Source organism: Chiloscyllium plagiosum, unplaced genomic scaffold (genome assembly GCF_037043375.1).
Source record: "Chiloscyllium plagiosum isolate Xiang-an unplaced genomic scaffold, Cpla_swu_hap1 HiC_scaffold_6, whole genome shotgun sequence".
NCBI classification, from domain to species: domain Eukaryota; kingdom Metazoa; phylum Chordata; class Chondrichthyes; order Orectolobiformes; family Hemiscylliidae; genus Chiloscyllium; species Chiloscyllium plagiosum.
The window spans coordinates 75,285,400-75,294,997 of record NW_028270144.1 but is presented as its reverse complement, the minus strand read 5'-3'; the positions used below and the strand labels follow the sequence as shown (position 1 = coordinate 75,294,997).

The 9,598-nt window shown below is 40.3% G+C and overlaps 1 protein-coding gene across 2 annotated transcripts in view; it reads left to right on the top strand.

The window, feature by feature from the left end:
* Positions 1–18: 18 nt before the first annotated feature.
* tgfbrap1 (transforming growth factor, beta receptor associated protein 1) overlaps positions 19–9,598 on the top strand; it is a 61,747-nt gene continuing 52,167 nt past the window's right edge. The window contains exon 1 of one of the 2 annotated variants that reach the window (XM_043691747.2): positions 19–161. The gene's annotated coding sequence lies outside the window, so the exon portion shown is untranslated. Of the gene's footprint in view, positions 162–1,806; positions 2,087–9,598 lie in introns of those variants that run through there. The other variant, XM_087988125.1, reaches the window with a different exon arrangement.

Here is a 9,598-nt window from a genome sequence, read left to right as displayed (position 1 = left end):
TCAGCAGCGCCCCTCGTGGCGGGAGGAGAGAGAGGCGCTACGGTCTAGATCACGTGATAGTACAAGGTGTTCTGCGGAGACGTCACATGGTCGGAAACGTATTGGAAGGGGCCGGATGTGAGGCTGATAGGGAAGACGTCAGTTGGGACCGAGAGGCTTGGGTAAGGAGGAGAAGTAGTGGAGGAGGGAGTGGGTCACTGGGGTCGAGGGTCTGCTAGTTAGAGATGTGTAAATTGATTACAGTGTGCAAGGGTTAATGGATGCGGGGAGAGATAGTGAATAGAGCTGGGTGCCGCTTGAAGTAGAGTTAAAAGGAACCGTCTCGTTATTCGCTATTCAGCGACGATTAAGAAATGTATTTGATGTTCGTAGGTAGCTCTTAACCATCTGCAGGGACATTATTGGTGCTACAGGTCTGTTCTTTTATCGCGTTCTACTTCCGTCTGGTGAGAAATCCCAATTATTATGATTATCCATTCAGTGGCCTCCTAAGAGGCTGAACGGAGAAATGGAAATCCTACCCAGAACAGATCTTTACACATAATAATACGATGTCTTCCATGGTGTGGGGCTTGTAGTCGCTATGACATTTCAGATAATCTACTGTTATGGAATAGATCTGTGCCTTGTGCAGATTTGGTTGTGTTCTCTTCACTGTCTTCAATGGAAGGTGAAGCTAGGGACTTTTGCTGTGGGGGTCAGTTCACTGATGTGTCATTATGCAACTGCCACAGTTCTAGATTGAGTTTATGTATTCAACTTTGACTTTTGGTATAAATATATTTTCATTGTTATAAAGGGGAAGAAAACTCTCACTTATATGCTTCATGTTTGCCCAAACTGCTGAACACACTTTGGAAACTGTCAGATTTAGCGCAGATATTTGTGTGCAGCAACATTGCAGAAAGAACTACATGCTAGTGATCCAGATGTTCTTTATTTTTTGCTTGACTTTATGGAGGGTTTAAACTAATTTGGCAGGAGGATGGAACTAAGAAGGTAACATCAATGGGTCAAAACAGAAACCCAGGGAATTGAAAGCTATGTAACATTGGAGCAAGAAATAGTAGGACATCAAATGAAGAAGTGTGACCAGGTCTAAATTAGATTTATTGAATTTAAATGTATAAAAAGCTGGTGTACTGAATGTACAAAATATAATGTGACAATGAAGGATTGTGGCTCAATACAATTCCAGGACACTCCTAACAATTCCTGGATACAACATCTTTCAGAAAAACGTAGAGGAAGAGAAAAAAGAGGCTGGTAATATTGATTAAGAACATACTACCATGCTGGTGAGCAAGGATGCCAAAGGAATTAGGGACAGAATCTGAGTTAGAACTAAGAAACAGTAGAGTTTACATTACATCATTAAGTATATTCTGAAAACCATCAAATAGGAAAGATGTAGAGAAAAAAATGGAATTCTGAAAGGTGTGGAAAATTATAATGGGGTTAAAATGGTCATTTAATTATCAAAATATAGACTGGGATAGTAATAGTGTAGAGAGGAAACAGGGAGAAGAATTCCTGAAGTGTTCAGGAGAATTTTCCAGGTCAGTACATTTCTAGTCCAACAAGTAAAGTGCTGGCTTTGTGCAATGAGTTGAGTTAAGTGGCCCAAGTGTCAATCGCAGAACCTCTCTGATACCGTACTCAGTATTATAGTGATTAGGTAAGCTGTGAAAATGATAGGGAGCAATCCAAAGTAAAAATAATTATTCAAGAGAAGGATTTGTAAGATCTGTCCCAGGTAAACTGGAATCAAAGATTTATGAACAAAACTCTGGGACAATAGGCTGTCTTTAAAGACAAGAATAAAGTCAATGTTTTTGCAAGAGGGAAAGATATAAAAGCCAGAGCATGAGTAAAATGAAAGAGAAAAGGGTGCATACAATAGTTTAATAATACAAGTGAGAACAAAGATATCAAAAGTTCAGTGGGAAAATGACAAAGGAAATGTGAAGCAAAATGGCATTCTCGAGGATATTCTCAATGTGAAGGCAGGACTTTGTTTCCATGAGATCTGGGTGGTGGTCACTCTTACACTCATGAACAGATACGTCTGCAACCAAGCACTTTGGTGAGGGTGATGTCAATTATGTTTTTCCCTCATTGGTTCAATCACCTGTTGCAGGCACAGTCTAGCAGCTATACCCTTTAGGACTTGACCAGCTTGATCTGTAATGCTGTTACCAAGTCACTCGCCCATAATACATTTGGTGTCCTTTCCACCCTCAACTTTCCTCCAAGTGGTGTTCAATATGGAAGAGTACTGATACATGAGCTGATTGAGGATGGTACATGGTAATCAGAAGGAGGTTTCTTTGCCCATGTTGGACCCAATGCAACTTCATGAGCTCTGGAGTCAATGTTGAGGATTCCCAGGGCAAATCCCTCCCAACACAGTCACACTTTTGGAATTATACCTGACAATGTCAGGCTGTTGCTTAACGAGTATGTGCAACAGTTATTCCAGTTTTGACACTAGCCCCCAGTTGGTAGTAAGGAGGACTGTGCAGGGTCAACAAGGCTGTTTTGCCATTATCAGTGCCATTATCATTATAGTTCTCTTTTTTTGTTTAGACAACTGTGTGGCTTGCGAGGCCATTTCATAAGGCAGTTTAGAGTCAACCATATTGCTGTGGCTCTGGAGTCGCATGTAGGCCAGTTCAGGTGAGGATGGTAGATTTCCTTCCCTGATGAAAATTAGTGAACCTTATGGATTTTTCCTTGACAGTAGACAGTGTTTTCGTGGTCATCATTAGATTCCTAATTCCAGATATTTACTGAATTCACATTCCACCATCTGCCATGACGAGGGTCCCCAGAACATTAGCTGTTTTCTGGACCACTGATCTGGTGATAATACCAGTTGGCCTTCACCTCCCCTACAAATGTTAGGTCACAAAAGCAGAGGTCTGAGAGATTCTGGATGATATAAAAATCAACAGAGGGAAATTTAGCAGCCCAGCTGTGCTTCACATTAGCAAGCTATAAAAGCCTGATATCATTCATCTGAGGATGCTAAGGGAAGTAAGGATGAACATTGCAGAGGTGTAATCTTCTCTATCTTTGATGCTGTGAGATTGCAAAGGACTAGAAAAATGCAAACCTTGCATTCTTGTTCAAAAAGGTGTAAGAGTAAACCCAGCAACCGTAGGCCAGTCAGTTTGACTTCAGTGATGGGAAGGCTTTTGGAAACAATAACCTGAAACAAAATTAAGACACTTCAACAAATTTATGATGGTTTTCTTTACAATCCATACTTGAAGACAAATTGTGTATTTTGTTTTAGTGTAATGCGAACTGCTATGAGTGGACTTCCAAAAGATCTGGGATAAAGTGACACATAATAGGTTTACCATCAAAGGTACAGCCCATAGAATAAAAGGTTCAATGACAATCTAGATAGAAGTTGGTTGAATCATAGTAAATGTATTGTTTTGTTTTGAAAATGGAGAAAGATATATGGTTAGATACTTCAGTGCTCAATATTAGGTCCGTTGCCTTTTTTTGGTCCGTATGAAGGACTTAGATCTGCATACTTGGCAAAATTTGTGGATGACATCATAACTTAATTGTGAAACTTGAAGGTAGAGATAGACTTTGAATTTTGCCTGCCACTTTTTTCTTGTTGTCTTTAATGCTAAGAAGAGTAAAGTGATTAATTTAGGCAGAGCAGTGCAGAAAGGTGACAAAAAAACAAAGAGTACATTTCTGAAGCGGATGCAGGAATATGGGGTTCTGGGTTTACTGATGGTTGAAAGTGACAGAGCAGGTTGATAAGCTCGTTATTATGACATTTAGAATTCCGGGCTTATAAGTAAGGATATAGAGTAGCAAAGCAAGGAAATTATTATAAATCGATATAAAAGCATTGACTACATTTGTGGACACAAGAATGCAAAGGCTTCAGAGTATAGGAAAGCTTTACGAGGATGGTAAAGAGAAGAGGGGCTATGAGGATAGCTTGGGGAAGCTGTGCTGCCTTTCTTAAAGAAGAGATTGGCTCAAAACCTAGAAGGATTTGGACAGAAATTGTTCCTGTTAACAGAAGATTGTAAAATAGAGAGCATTGATTTAATTTGAAAGGCAAAAGAACAAAAGGCTGTTGTCAAACCATGTGTATGCAGTTGAGATCTGGACAGCACTGTCTGAGTGTGGTGAAGACAGATTCAATCATGGTTTTGAAAAGCAAATTGAATAATTATTTGGATCAAATAAATTTGTACAGCCTTGGAAAAGATTTGGGAGTGGGACTGGCTAAGCTACCCCTGTTGGAAGTAGACATGACAGGCTGAATGGCAGCTTCTTGTGCTATAAACATTCCATGATTTTTTTTCCTCCCAATTTACATTGGTTGAGGTATAAATGTTCTCATGGCCACTGGAGAGAACTCATCTGATATTCATGGTGTTATTAAATCTTTCACTTGTACTCAAGAGGGCCTTTGTTGTCTTTATAATCTGAAGATTCTAATAGTGTAACATTCCACTGCACTGAAGTATCAACTCAGATTTTGTGCTCTAATCTCCACAGATAGGGGTTTGCACTCGTAATTTCGACTCAGTGCAGTAAGTTCTCAAGGCTGACTTGTAATAGCAGATGTTTACTTGTGCCCCTATTTCTGAATAATAAGGATGATATCTGCCAAACTTCATGATTTGATAGCTGATAAATACTTAAGTTTTATGATATTTGCTGTTTAATTCTGTTGCTGTGGTTGTTGGGGTTTTAATATGAAGTTCAAGTGTATGATTAGAAAACGCTGGCTGGAAGATCCCTTGTATCTGCGCTCATTTGCTCGTGATGTAGCACCAGTGATGTGGGATCAGATTTGAGGAATATGTTGACCACTGACTCTGTAAACCTTCATTGAAGCGGATGCTGTAGGAAGTGTCTTGCTTGGGTTTGGACATGTGAGCATGCTGGTGAATGTATAATTTGCACTAGTTTCAATAGGAACGGAGCTGTGCTCTGTCTGGTGGGAGTGAGATGGGAATGAATTCATAGATTGCTTTGGATGAGGTAAGTTACACATTTTCCTATCAAGGACCCCTAAGTGTGGATGCTAGTTTTCATTTATTTCTTGATATAATGCCAAACAAGCAGTGCAGAAAATTAAAATAGACTTGATGGAAATTGTATTGCTGTGACTTGTGTTTGGAGGAGGATTTGTTCAGTCTAAATGTCGTGACCCAGGAATCATAAAGATTTTGCAGGGACAAAACTGTATAACATGGGGAAAAGAAACTTTTATCAGATTATTGAAACACAGCTATGAGTGAAGCTGACTTGCTGCTGTTTATTTCTTTATATCAATAGAAACCCCACATTTATAAACAGTTCAAAAATTAATTCTGCTGTTCCAAAGTATAAAGCTAGAGGGTGCATAACTGAAAGAAATGCATTCAGATTGGGGTATTTAAAAATTTGTATGTCTCTGCAAGCAAGTTCTGTCTTGATGAGTCTTGGATAAAGAACAGAAACATGAATTGAGGGGAATGCCACCACATCAGTGATGGAGAAAATAAATAAATCCGTGAGTTTGGGAGGTGGGTATTGCTGACAAGGGCAGCAATGTTGCCCATTGCTAATAGTTCTTGAACTGAATGGCATGGCCAACCAATTCAGATGGCAGTTGAGCTAACTGCAGGGCTGTGGATTCGGAGTCACTTGTAGGCCGGACCAGGCAAGGATGGCAGCGATCCTTCCCTTAAGGAAATTACAGCTAGCTTAAATTCAGACTTATTAATTAATAGCAAATTTGAACCCATGCCCCTATAGCCTGGGCCTCTGCATTATGAGTACAGTGATTCTACACCACTGTTTATACATAACTTATTTTTGTATTGGCTGTATTCACATTCCTGGATTGTTGTCAGTGCTTACAGCATGAGAAGTAATTTCTAAAGTACTCACCAAAGTGACACAGGGAAACATGATGCCAGCATTTGCACAGCAGGCTCCCAAATATATTTGGATAATCTGCCCTGATAGATCTGGCTGAGCTAATAGATCGGGACAAGCTGAAATTACCCCTAGTTTACGAATGTTGCTCTGGATTTTTTTACATGGCAACAACTTAGAGCTGCATCTGATATTTGGCATCACTGAGGGTATTGCATTCCCTCAGCTCAGCCTTGAATGTTTTCCTAGATTACCTATTTGGATGCAAGGTCCTCTGACTCAAGCAAAAATATTTCATCTGAACCAAAGCTGACACAATTTGCCTTGATGTCCTCCTCCCCCTTCCCCAAAAGAAGTGAAAGATTAGAATCTCATTAAAAAGGCATATTTTCAATCTTCTTTGTGTGGAAGGTTCCTTTTTATGCGGAAATTCTGACTTTTGAGAAATCTGAAATGAAAAGAAAAATCATTCATGTAGGAAATGTTCCATGTGCTTCACAAGCAATAACCAGATAAAGTTAAATATGGCCAAATAAGAGAATATTAAGATTAATGATTAAAGTCTTAATCAGAGAAGTAGATTTTAAGGAGAGTTTTATAGAGAATATCTATTCAGATGGAATTGCGGAACTTAAGGCCTGGATGTTTTGGCCATGCCTGTGTTTGGGTGAGGGTTGAGTAAAGAATAGGGATGGGCAAGAGATCCAAAACAGAAATGTTGATCTTCAAAGGGCTGCAGGATGGAGGTCATTAAAGAAAGGGTGGGATTTGAGCACAATGAGAAATTTTAAATTCAAGGGATTAGTGGTCTGAGAATCTCTGTAAAGCAGCAAGATTGGGTGATGAGTGACTAGCACTGAGTTTTGGTTAAATACAGGTACGTGAACTTCAGATAAGCTTTTGTAAAACATGTGTAGCACTTGGCCAGCAGAGTATTTGAATAATTGAGTCTGGAAGAAACAGAAACTTTTGAGTAGGGATTCAACTGTTGATAGTCTGAGCTATAGGTGGAAGTAAGCGATGTTAAGGAAGCAGCAGTAGTCTTTTGTGATAGAGAGGATATAGAGTCAGAAGCTCGTCTCAGGGTCAAATAGGGCCTGAAGCAGAAACGTCCATGGATACATTATCTATGGTTTCTTAAAAAGTCAGCATGATAAACTGTCTTTTTGTCACTGTAATGGTTTTATGGATACCAAGGATTGAAGATAAATGCTAAAAATGCAATAAAATATTTAACATTTTTATTGAACTTGGCCTTGATTTAAAAATAATCAACTCTCCTTTATACTAAACTTCTTGAGACTGGGGCAAGCAACAGCTGACATTCTCTATTTCCAATTCTCCTCCTCCCTTTTTTGTATTACCTTCTGTAATTCAGGACTGGAGTTAATCATAGCGATCTCTGGCATAGAAAATGGCCTTTTGGCCTATTGAGTCTTCGCTGGCCATAAACAAGTACTAACAATTCTAACCCATTTAGTTGCACTACAATTACATTAAGATTTTAAAATTATCATCCTTGTTTTCAGATACTTCTATGGCCTTTTCCCTCTATATCAGTGTAATCTCCAATCCCAAGATATTAGCAGTCCCTTCCACATTTCAATTACTCCACCATTAGTGCCTGTCACTTCATTTGCCTAGGATCCAAACTCTGGAATGCAGCCCTTACTATTCTTTGCCTCCTTTAAGATGCTTAATGTATCTCTTTGACCAAGCATTTGGTCACCTGACCCAAAATCTTGTGTCGCTTGATGTCACACTTTCACCTCTTCAAAAAAGTCAATTCAGGTCAAGGATAACTTGCTTCCATCCTGGTTCAGTAATTTCTGAAATGTCTGATAAGTCCAATGTGCGACCTGCAGACTGTCATACTTGTAGGAGTGGATAGTTTGGTTGTTAAGTGGTTTGTGCACTCCCTGCAACACCTTGAATTCATCTGTGTGTGCTCGTGACATTGTATCTTTTTGTTTGATGTCTTCCCAGATGAGTTTTCTACATTTTGCTTGGTCACAAACCAGGAACTTCTATGAGCCAGTTTGATCTATGTTTGACCTCTTCAGGGATACTTTAATGACATCCAAAATAATTTTCAGTGTCTGACCAGGAGGCTCCTGCTGGGACAAAGTCCCAAGTCAAGTATTAGCTGAGAGAGTCTGGGGTCAGTATGAGAATACTGACCCGCCAGAGACCCGGGTTCAATTCCCGCCTTAGGTGATTAGATTACATTACAGTGTGGAAACAGGCCCTTCGGCCCAACAAGTCCACACCGACCCGCCGAAGCGCGACCCACCCATACCCCTACATTTACCCCTTACTTAACACTACGGGCAATTTAGCATGGCCAATTCACCTGACCTGCACATCTTTAGACTGTGGGAGGAAACCGGAGCACCCGGAGGAAACCCACGCAGACACGGGGAGAACGTGCAAACTCCACACAGTCAGTCGCCTGAGGCGGGAATTGAACCCGGGTCTCCGGCGCTGTGAGGCAGCAGTGCTAACCACTGTGCCACCGTGCCACCCACAGGTGACTGACTGTGTGGAGTTTGCACATTCTTCCCGTGTCGGTGGGTTTCCTCCAGGTGCTCTGGTTTCCTCCCACAGTCCAAAGATGTGCAGGTCAGGTGAATTGGCCATGCTAAATTGCCCGAAGTGTTAGGTGTAGGGGTAAATGTAGGAGAAGAGGCCTGGGTGGGTTGCGCTTCGACGGGTCAGTGTGGACTTGTTGAGCCGAAGAGCCTGTTTCCACACTAAGTAATCTAAAAAGAATCCTCACTGATTTTTAAATTTTATTTTTATCATTTTGGTTTGGAGTTGTGAAATGAGAGTTTAAAGCTGAATGTGACCTTTGAGTTGTGAGCAACAGCTTGTATTTTTAAGAGAAAATGAGATCAAACTAATTTTTGCTTATGAGGCCAGGCCTGGAAGTTAAGTGTAAGCTGATTCTTGTTCAAAGTTCTCTATAGACATTTCAACCCCAGAGAGGCATTATGCTGAAATAAATGACAGACTTTTGAATGTTAATGGGGGCCTCACAGGGTGGTTGGTGCCAAAAGAATGCTTGGGGGTGGGGGGGGGGGGGAGGGGAAAGAGAAACTGGTTTTGAACTGTTATTTTGTCAGAAGGACCGTGGCTGCAAAAGCTACAGAATGGATGAATGATTGTAAGCTTATTGAAAGTTCAGAGCAATAAATCTATTTTCAGAATCAAGTGAATATTGTTCGGAGCCTACTAGAAGCTGTCTTCATTGACTGGTGACTTCAGAAACCCAGCGAGAGACAATCGCGTGTGGCTGTGATATTATGGTTCATAGACTGCTTAATTGAACTGGCTATCTCAGATTTTCTTTCATCTTTTACTTGTTTGTTTGTCTGTCTTTGAGAGTAGGAGTAGAATCAAAGAAGATTGGGTTTAAATCATTGACATTAACGAGATTACCTTGTTATTTAACTTTAATCTGCTAAAGCTACTGTATTACAAATAAATTGTTGTTAACTTTTTTTGTTGTCTGACATTGGTCATTCATAAACTCTGGTATTAGTTATTCAGAGTCTGGTTAGGAATCATTGGGGAAATTTTGAGGGTCAGTGACTAATTTCACTATGTTGTGATGTGGAGATGCGGGGTTGGACCGGGGAGGACAAAGTCAGAAGTTACATGACACCAGGTTATAGTCCAA